A 12,006-nucleotide genomic window follows, 5' to 3' on the forward strand; every position below is an offset into this window, starting at 1 on the left:
CCACACTTTAGACCAATTGGACTTGGTGGATATCTACAGAACATTTCATTCAACAACCTCAGAATATACATTCTTCTCATCAGCACATGAAACGTTCTCCAGGAGAGAACATGTTAGGTAACAAATCGAGCCTGGATAAAGTTAAAAATTTTTCAATCATTTCAAGTAACTTCTCGTATTATAACAGATTAAAACGAGACATTTACAACAAGTGAAACTCTGGAAAGTATACAAGCACATGGAAATTAAACAACATGATCTTGAATTACATAAGGATCCAAGAAGAAATTAAACATAAATCAAAAAATTTCTCAAAACAAATGAAAATAAAGACACATCATAACAAAACCTGTGGGATATTCAAAAGCAGGAATAAGAGGGAAATTTATTGCAATACATGTTTACTGACATCAAAAGAATAAAAAGATTTCAAACAACCTAAAGGTACAACTCAAAGAACTAGAAAAACAAGAACAACCCAATCCCCAAATTAGAACACAGAAGGTAATAATTAAGATCAAAGCAGAACTAAATGAAATAGAAACAATAAAAATGATACAAAATATCAATGACACAAAAAGCTGGTTTTTCAAGAAGGAAAACAAAATAGACAAACCATTAGCTAGGCAAAGAAAAGAAGAGAAAATAAAAATTACAAATGAAAAGGAGACATCACAATTGATACTGTAGAAATATAAGGAATTATTAGAGACTATTATAAACAACTATACCCCAACAAATTTGAAAACTGGAAGAATTGGATAAATTTCTGGGCACATACAAACTACCAAGACAGAACAAAGAAGAAATAGAAAACATAAACAGACCAATAACAAGTAACAAGATTAAAACAGTAATTAGCAGTCTCCCAACAAAGAAAAGCCCAGGACCAGATGGTTTTACAGCTAAATTTTACCAAACCTTGAAAGAAGAATTAATATGACTTTTCTTTAAACTGTTCCAGAAAATTGAAACAAAAGCCATTCTTCCAAACTCATTCTTTGCAGCCAGCATCACCCTGATACCAAAACCAAAGATACAACTAAAAACAGAAAACTATAGGCCAATATCTTTAATGAATATAGATGCAAAAATGCTCAATAAAATGTTAGCAAATAGAATACAGCCACACATCAAAAAATTACATACCATGATCAAGTGGGATTCATCCCAGGGATGCAAGGATAGTTCAACATATGCAAGTAAATAAATGTGATACACCACACCAACAAAATCAAGGACAAAAATCATATGATTATCTTAGTAGATGCAGGAAAAAGGCATTTGACAAAATTCAACATTCCTTCACAATAAAGACCTTTAGCAAATTACATATAGAAAGAAAATATTTCAACACAATAAAAGCCATATGTGGCAAACTCACCACAAATATCTTCCTGAATGAGGAAAAGCTGAAATCTTTTCCCTTAAGAATGGAAACAAGACAAGGATGCCCACTATCACCACTCCTATTTAAGAGTATTGGTAGTAGTAGCCAGACGAATCAGGCAAGAGAAAGAAATAAAGGGCATCCAGATTGGAAAAGACAAAGCCAAATTGTCCCTGTTTGCAGATGACATGATCATATAAAGTCTAAAGACTCTACAAAAAAAACACTTAGAGTAGATAAACAATTTTAGTAAAGTTGCAGAATACAAAATCAACCTGCAAAAATCAGTAGCAATTTCATACTCCAACAATGAAGTAGCATAAAAAGAAATAAAGCTATCCTATTTGCAATACTCACCCCCCGAATAAAATACCTAGGAATAAATTTAACCAAAGATGTGAAAAATCTCTACAATGACAACTATAAATCACTGTTGAAAGAAATTAAAGAGGAAATCAAAAGATGGAAAGACATTCCATGCTCCTGGATTGGAAGAATTAACATTGTGAAAATATCCACACTACCCAAAGCAATCTACAGATTCAATGTAATCCCCATCAAAATACCAATGACATTCTTCACAAAAATAGAAAAAACAATCCTAACATTCATATTGAACAACAGAAGGTCCAGAATACGCAAAGGAATCCTGAGCAAAGAAATAAATAAATAAAGGCTGGAGGCATAATACTACTTGACTTCAAATTTTGCTGTAAATCTGTCGTAGCCAAAACAGCGTGGTATTGGCATTAAACACACACACACACACACACACACACACACACACACACACACTCAGACCAACGGAATAGAATAGAGAACCTAGACATCAACACACAACCTTACAGCCAACTGATCTCTGACAAAGGTACCAAGAGCATAAGTACATACATTGGGGAAAGACTGCCACTTTAATAAATGATGCTGAGAAAATTGGACATCCATATGTAGAATAATGAATCTATACCCATATGTCTCACCATATACCAAAATCAACTCAAAATAGATTAAAGATCTAAATAAAAGACATGAAACTTTAAAATTCCTAAAAGAAAACATAGGGGAAACACTTCAGGAAGTAGGACTGGGCAAAGACTTTATGAATATGACCCCCAAAGCACAGGCAACAAAAGGAAAAATAAACAGATGGGATTATACCAAACTAAAAAGCTCCTGCACAACAAAAGAAACAGCAGAGTGAAAAGACAATCTACAGAGTGGGAGAAAATATTTGCAAATTGTGCATCAGGCAATGGATTCATATTTAGAATATGCAAGGAACTTGAACATCTTAACAGTAAAAAAATATAACCCTATTAAAAAATGGGCAAAGGAGCTGAATAGGCAATTCTGAAAGGAAGATATACCAGTGCCCATCAGACACATGAAAAAATTCTCAGTATCACTCAGTAGAGGCAAATGTATAGAGACAGGATGGGGAATAAGGAGCAATTGCTAATGAATATGGAATTTCTTGCAGGGATGACAAATACAGTCTAAAATTCTATTGTCACAATGGTTGTACAACTCTGTGAATGTACTAAAAAACATTGAATCATACCCATTAAATGGGTAAATTGTATGTTATGTGAAATGTATTTCATTATGACTCTTTACAAATAGTACTTTTTAGGATCCCTTTAAGTTAGAATTGTTAGGGTTAAAAGGAGAAAAAAACATTAATTATTAACTTAGAAGCTGCAGTAGTCTATTAGAAGAACTAGGTGGAATCATCTGAATAAATAGAGGTGGTACAATGCTCACTACCAACTTGGAGTTATGAAACCATTCATAAAATGAGTATAAGTAGAGCTCAGCACATTGCTAAGGATCTCAAACAAGGATCCAGGCAGCCTCCAACATAAATCTTGCTAATTGGTTAAAAACAAAATGGTGGGTGGTGCCAAACTCTTATGATGACTATGTGAATCCAGTTTAATTGACTGGTGGGACTTATACCATATGTATTATCATGAGAAGGCCCATGGTGCATCTAACACCTACAGTCTTTGATCAAGACTAACTTTTCTTTTGACTTTCTTTTCTGCAGAAGATGGGCTTCCAGGATAAGGCGCTATTATTCCAACATAGCAGTTTCAGCCAAATCTTCTGTGAATCAGCAATACCACTAAAAATCCTGAAAATTCAGAAAGACGCCCTTATGTTTGAAGCCTACAATGTAAGCTTCAAGCCTGAAGTTAAAAGGCAGATTAGCTGTGGTATCCACAATTAACTGAGTGAAGTGCACCATGGAGACTCAAGAATGGTGTGGAAATAAAGGAAACCATCTGAGGAACTACTGGTATGTACTGGAAAATCACTTGACAATATAATGTGATATGGTATTTACAATCTTGTTTGGTTGTGTGATTTGGTCTAAGAAGATTTTTTTTTTCTTCCTCCTAACAAAATTTACTGTTTTTTGAGAAATTATTACACTGAACAATTATAGCTCTCATGCAGTCTGCAGGCTCTAAGATGTCCTCCAGTGACCACTGCCTTTGTGGAATCTCCTTCCCTTGAGTCTGGTTGGATTTAGAGACTCCCTTCTAATGAGTATGGTAAGGCAGAAGCTGTTGGATATAGACTATAAAAGATCATGAGAGACTCATTCTCTCTCTCTCTCTCTCTCTCTCTCTCTCTCTCTCTCTCTCTCTCTCTCCCCTTCCTTCCATCTCACTCCCCTTAATCTGGAGAAAGCAATTCCCTCTATCGTGAGCAGCTCTCCACATGGCAAGGAACTGATATCTTCAGCCAACAGCTATATGAATGAACTTAGAAGGGGATCATTGCCCAGTCAACCCTTGAGATAATTACAGCATTGGCTGACACCTTCTTTACACCCTGGTAAAGACCCTGAGCCAGAGCCACCTAGCTAAGACATCCTCAGATTCCTGAAACACAGTAACTGTGCAATAATAATATTGGTTGTTTTAAGTCACCAAATTTTGCAGTGATTTGTTGTGCAGCAAAAGATAATACACCTTATAAAGACATTATTATAGACTAAAGAATATGTGCTATAAACCTGTAAATTTATATATCCACAGAGGGGAGAATGATGAGTGATTTTGCATTCTCCCACAATCAGCAGAAGTTTATTTCACAGATTTGAACAGTTTAAATTTCCATGAACAAATACTCTATTTTTTTCCTCCCTCATAGTCAAACCTTTTTGTTTATTCTTCAGCACAAATATTGTGTCTCCTTCTTTTCTCACATATCTGAATCTCTTTTTTTTAACAAACATGTTTTACAATATTTATTTTAACAGCCTTGGTTTCAAAAGATATGTCTAAATATATGTTCAAACGTATATTTGACTTTATTTGCACCATCTCCCCTAGTTGTCAAATATATTTTTAAAATATATTTTTAAAATCCATATGTATTTGACTTTATTTTCTTGAACTATTCATGTTTTCAAACTGTACATTTCAATCACTTTTAAAATATATACTATTAGCCAATCCTTTTAAGTTTGTGTATTTGTGAGTGAAAGGGCCTCTTTCTCCTGTGGATCCAAAAATTACCTGATAAGGTAGGAGGTGATTGAAGATATCCTGACATTTATTTATGTATAAAATAAGACCTAAGCAGTCATGTGTTTACAAATGGTGTGAACTACCCTATTGCTTTTTGGCTTTCTTGCTACTTAATGTCCACATTGTTGCTTCCTACCATCAGGGATGTTCTTTTTTCCTTTTTACTTGACATTAAAATACATATAAAGTCATGTGTACACACACACACACACACACACACACACACACACACACATATGTATATATATGTATGTGTATATATATGTATATATATATGTATGTATATATATACATACATATATATATATAAAACATGTATATGTGTATGTATATATTATCTTCTGAGCATTTTCCTTCTTTGGGGAATTTTGAAGTAATTTGCATTAAAAAGCTAGGGGAATGGTATCACAATGGAGCAACCTGTCGCATTGATGCTGCACGGTTTCAAGAAGATCAATACCTTCCCTCTCCTTGGTATGTAGGACAGAATTCCCATAGTCCATTTATTCATTCATTTCTTTATCCATCATCCATATATTAAAAAGTATTCATTAACTATTATTAGGTTTAAACTCTTGCCAACTTAAAGCTAAGGAGCCGTCTGCTTAAACTGAATGCACAGTAAAGGAGATGGATAGGCTAACGTTTAAACTTGTGTTTTTTAACTACGCAGTGAGCATTGAGAATAAAGCTACCGATCCAATACATAACTAGTTTGACCTTAAAGAGGATCTAATTAAACTATGAAAATTTGCTTTTCAGTATAATTCCAAAATTTGACTTTTCCCATCTATAAAAGCCATGTTTTCATCAGACATAAATATGTATGAAGATTATATCTAATTTATATACAAAAAAATGATTCTAGGTTTATTTATTACTTGAGCTTAGAAAATCCTTAATGGAGGATCCTTTTTAGCTTTCTTAATCAATAAATTGAGTCTATTATTTAATTATTTTGGCAAAACAAAGCTATTTTATTGTTTTCATCGGTTTCAGTTGTGGTAATTACCAATTCACATGTAAATGCTTCATTTATTGTTTTTACGCATGTGTCATATTGTCCTGCCCCTATTCAATACTACTGCTTCATCGCTTTTTTTACTTTTCATTCAGAGCACTATTTAAAAGAGTGAAATGTATCTGCTCCAAGTACAAAGCAAATCTCCACCGAGTAGGCTGCGGACTACAAATGTAGTAGATGTTCTAGAAACATTTATTTAATAAATCATTGACTACAGCTGACTGATATTTTGATGATAGTTTTCTATTCTCTGAGTCCAACTAAACTTTTTTCCAGGTATTTATACATTCGAATACTGATTTATGCTAATCATGCTTCTTGATTAATTTTCCCCTTCCCAGTGATATACACTTCACCTTCTTAAGTTATCTGTAGTCAATTCTTTAGTTTTTAATTACTTACTTTGCCCCAAAGTGAAAGTCTTCTTTCTGAAAATGATGAATTAGGCTGAAATATGCTCTATAAATTTATACAAGTTTAATTAAAGTAGAGAATTCTAGTTAAGTTTTTTGTCAAAACAAGTTTGTAAAACAAGCTGATGTTTGGATCCACTGAAAAATGAATTATGCACTGGAATCTTTGATTCCAAGGATTCTGGTATTTTTGTTGTGTTTTGTTTTTAAATTAGTTTATTTATTTTTGAAACCCAGTTTGATATAATACATTAATGTAATATTAAAATAAAACAATTATAAATCTCTAGGACATTTTTAGTACATAATTTTAAATCCATGATCGTCATATTAGCCATTATAATTATAATAAAATCTGTTTTACAAATATAAATATCACTAAATATAATCTTTAAAACTGTATTACTTTACATTTTTCCAACATTAAAATAAATTTTATACATAATTGTTTTAGGTAAAAATATTTTCCTGGTTTATAAATTATAAAATACAATTTCTGAAGCTTTTTATACAAAGGCATTTATTGATTGCTGTGGATCAAAGTGTAAGGATTAGTCCTATTCATTCATGTAACACAAATTGATAAATTATAACATGTCAACATTGTAGCAAGCAGATTAATTAGGGTTTTTTTTTAGAAATTACAGTGTCAAACTGCAACTTTATTAAGATGATACAATTAGATACAAGTTTGATCCTCAATTGTAGAAAACAAATATACGAAATACAAAATCATAGGCAGTAAATGAGACCATACTGACATACTACATAGAACTTTCATTTTAATAGCAATATGCATAATTATAAATAGTTTTTAAAAGATGTAGATCATGAATCATGAATTTAAGTTCTACTGTCTTCTTAGGCTTTACCTAAAATTTCCAATGTGATATAGTTTGGAAATTCTTGATTTCATATATTTGCTTTTGATACATGCAAAGTAAGCTAAGGCCTACATGTATATTGTTGTATTTCAATATAGTTTTTCATTTTAAAGGAAATGGTAACAAACACTTCTCCAATCTCTCTTTTTATTTCCATCTTCACTGCTATATTACTTCCTGATTGTCTTATCTCATACTTGAATCTCATATATATATATATATATAAATAAATGTATACAAATGTATAAAAATATATAAAAATAAAAATATATATATTTGTGGCTGATTGGTATGGGGATCCAAACCCTTGCTCTTGGTGTTATAAAACCATGCTCTAACCAACTGAACTAACTAGCCAGCCTCCAATTATATTTTGGAAAAAACCAACATCTCTCCAAATGCCATAAATTCTCTTCTCCCCACTGATTTTTTAGGGTTTATAAATTTCCATTGTCAGATCACATTTCTTCTTTGTATTCATATTTATATTAATTTTAAACTCTCTTTTAGAAAGAAGTCAAAATTCCTAGGAATTTTTTTCAACACCATTCACAATTAGCTTAAACTTACCTAACCTCCTTCACTGCCCATCCCAACTTTCTTACTACTCCTGTATTGCTGATTCTACAGGTATGTTGAGCTCTGTATTGTGTCTTGAAAAGTCATCAACTCTAGGATATGTTAGAAGTTGCATTTCTAACTCAGCATTTCTAATGCTCAGCAAAAAAAATAAAGCTGGAGGCATAACACTACCTGACTTTAAGCTATACTACAAAGCTATAATAACCAAAACAGTATGGTACTGGCATAAAAACAGACACACTGACCAATGGAATAGAATAGAGAATCCAGAAATCAACCCACACACTTACTGCCATCTGATCTTTGACAAAGGCACCAAGCCTATTCACTGGGGAAGGGACTGCCTCTTCAGCAAGTGGTGTTGGGATAACTGGATATCGATATGCAGGAGAATGAAACTAGATCCATACCTCTCACTGTATACTAAAATCAACTCAAAATGGATTAAGGATTTAAATATACACCCTGAGACAATAAAACTTCTTAAAGAAAACATAGGGGAAACACTTCAGGAAATAGGACTGGGCACAGACTTCATGAATACGACCCCAAAAGCACGGGCAACCAAAGGAAAAATAAACAAATGGGATTATATCAAACTAAAAAGCTTCTGCACAGCAAAAGAAACAATTAAAAGAGTTAAAAGACAACCAACAGAGTGGGAGAAAATATTTGCAAAATATACATCTGACAAAGGATTAATATCCAGAATATATAAGGAACTCAAACAACTTTACAAGAAGAAAACAAGCAACCCAATTAAAAAATGGGCAAAAGAGCTAAGTAGGCATTTCTCTAAGGAAGATATCCAAATGGCCAACAGACATATGAAAAAATGCTCAACATCACTCAGCATCCGGGAAATGCAAATCAAAACCACATTGAGATACCATCTAACCCCAGTTAGGATGGCTAAAATCCAAAAGACTATGAACGATAAATGCTGGCGAGGCTGCGGAGAAAAAGGAACTCTCATCCATTGTTGGTGGGACTGCAAAATGGTGCAGCCTCTATGGAAAATGGTATGGAGGTTCCTTAAACAATTGCAAATAGATCTACCATACGACCCAGCCATCCCACTGTTGGGAATATACCCAGAGGAATGGAAATCATCAAGTCGAAGGTATACCTGTTCCCCAATGTTCATCGCAGCACTCTTTACAATAGCCAAGAGTTGGAACCAGCCCAAATGCCCATCATCAGATGAGTGGATACGGAAAATGTGGTACATCTACACAATGGAATACTACTCAGCTATAAAAACGAATGAAATACTGCCATTTGCAACAACATGGATGGACCTTGAGAGAATTATATTAAGTGAAACAAGTCAGGCACAGAAAGAGAAATACCACATGTTCTCACTTATTGGAGGGAGCTAAACATTAATATATAAATTCACACACACACATACACACACACACACACAAATCGGGGGGGGGAGGGAAGAAGATATAACAACCACAATTACTTGAAGTTGATACAACAAGCAAACAGAAAGGACATTGTTGGGGGGGAGGGGGGGGAGGGAGAAGGGAGGGAGGTTTTGGTGATGGGGAGCATTAATCAGCTACAATGTATATCGACAAAATAAAATTAAAAAAAAATAAATAAATAAACCACTTCTAAACACTAAAAAAAAAAAAAAAAAAAAAAGAAGTTGCATTTCTAGGAAGAACTTGGATGGATTATCAAAGCCTCGAAGAGGATAAGCAAAAAGCTATGATGCTAAATAAATGTGGGTCAGTAATGGAGTAAACAGGAGGAGTCAACTCTTTCACACAGAAATAACTTATGATCCAAAACATACAAAGATTGTCATGATGGAGGTGGGGATTTAAAGATGGTACAAGGGACATTATGAGATACAAGTCAACAGATCCTTACTTTGGTTGCAAGTGACAACAAATAAACATCAGCAACACCAACCACAATTACAACAACAAAAATTGTCCTAAAAATTATTTTTTTAAAAAATTATGACTTAGGGCTTTTCAAGATGGCGGCGGCTGCAGCGGCTGGCGCAGAATAGCTGAGGTGGAAAAGGCGGCCACTGGGCCTCAGGCAGCCGGGAAACTTGTGGTCCTTCCTCTCGCCATCTCTTAAGGGAGGACTGCTGCTGCTGGCCGGTCGTGGGGGCTCAACGCCACTTTGCCCCCCGGCAGGAGAGGCTGCCTCATTTACAGGCAACAGCTTTGAAGTGTGGAGCAGGAAAAGAACTGTTTCTTAGCTGCAAAAGCGAGTCTTGAAACAGGGAACACGGCGCCAGGGCTGCTGTGGATGCAGCCAGGATCCCGGAGGCCGGGGCCGCGCTGAAGGCGGCCAGCTGCCCTATTCAGGATTCGAGGTTTCAGGCCGGCATTAAAGAAGATTCCTGGGAGCACCCGAGCCGCACCGTGACTGAACAGCCTGAGGCGGCAGCGGCCGAGAACTGGGAAAGGCGGCAAACCAGAGACAGAGAGTGAGCACCCGACCTGGCACAGCACTATGAGTGATCCCTGGCATAGCTCTGTTCAGGGGGTGGATGCCCACACGGCTCCCGCCTGCACCACCAGGCCACTCACCGCCAGATGCTGCCTCCATTTTCCCAGGTGCGGGCAGCTCCGCCCTGCTCGGCCATCACTGAGCCCTCCCACTTGCTGGCCTGGCGCCAGGCTTTCCAGAGCCTGCGGACCGGCCTTCGCTCCCACTCCCTCGGTGGTTCTCTGGAGGGGCTGGTGGCGGAGGGCGTCCTGGGCCAGTGTCGGGAGGGCAAGAAAGTACGGGCGGGCCGACTGTCACTCCACCATACCCTGGACTCCGGCCCCAGGTAAACTCCCTTTTACTGGGAGGCAGATACCATCTCTGCGGCCAGCAGTTTGGAAAAAAGGCTAATGAATTTCTGGTTGGGAATAGTGTGGTAGGAGAGTTCCCAGGTCCGCTTGAACCTGCTGGAGACCAGGCTGCAGGTGGGCGCTAGACTCGGTTTATACTGGGGGGATACAAAGGTGAACAAGACCTGAGAAAGATCTACATAGTGCTACAAAGGCACCCAGAGAGACCAGTCGTCTGTGCCCAGCAGAAACCTGGTAGACTTCCTGGGCGAGGCGGTGCCGAGCAGGGTCTTGAAGGCCCAGCTGATAGACGAGGGGTGCAGAAGACACGCCCCAGCCCAGCACAGTGCGCACAGAGTGGGGAGACGTGCGGCCAGGGAGGCGGAGACTCAACAAAAACCACACACCCGGTGGGGTCGCTATTGCAAGATCTAACAGCCTGGGCCAGAGCACACGGAACAGGGAGAAATCCTGCACAGGAAGTGAAAGCTCAACAGAGATCACACACCCTGTGGTACGTGATCCACCAGCCCAGCAGAGTCCAAGCTGACCAGAAAGGTGGCTCCCCGGAGAAGCCCAAGACCCGAGGCAACCACACACACAAGGCACTAGAGGCCAACTGAGCAGTCACAGAGGGAGCCATACGAAATTGGCAACCACAGCAACACCCTAGTTAGTCATTAGTCTCAAAACGGTGGACTGTGAAACCCCCGGCCACAATGAATAAACACCAAAAAAAAGATACCAGAAATACAAAAAATCAAGAAAGTACACCACCAAAAGTTAATAAATCTCAAACTCTAGATCCTATAGAACAAGAAGCCCTTGAAATGACTGACAAGGAATTTCGAGTGACAATTCTAAGGAAACTGAATGAGATACAAGAAAACTCAGCTAGACATCATGATGAAATGAGGAAAAGTATACAGGATCTGAAAGAGGAAATGTACAAGGAAATCAATGTCCTGAAAAAAAATGTAGCAGAACTTGCTGAACTGAAGAAGTTATTCAACGAAATAAAAAACACAACGGAGAGTTTAACCAGCAGGCTTGTCGAAGTTGAAGAGAGAACCTCTGAACTTGAAGATGGGCTGTTTGAAATAACACAAGCAGACAAAAAGAAAGAAAAAAGAATCAAGGACATTGAAGAAAATCTGAGAGAGATATCAGACAACCATAAGCGATCAAATATCCGAGTCATGGGTATTCCAGAAGGGGAGGAAAATGGAGATTCCATTGAAAACATATTCAACAAAATAGTGGCAGAAAACTTCCCAGGTATAGGAAAAATCACAGATCTTCAGATCCAGGAAGCTCAACGATCTCCAAATGTATTCAACCCAAAAAGACCCTCT

This window comes from Cynocephalus volans, chromosome 1 (assembly GCF_027409185.1).
Source record: "Cynocephalus volans isolate mCynVol1 chromosome 1, mCynVol1.pri, whole genome shotgun sequence".
NCBI lineage: Eukaryota > Metazoa > Chordata > Mammalia > Dermoptera > Cynocephalidae > Cynocephalus > Cynocephalus volans.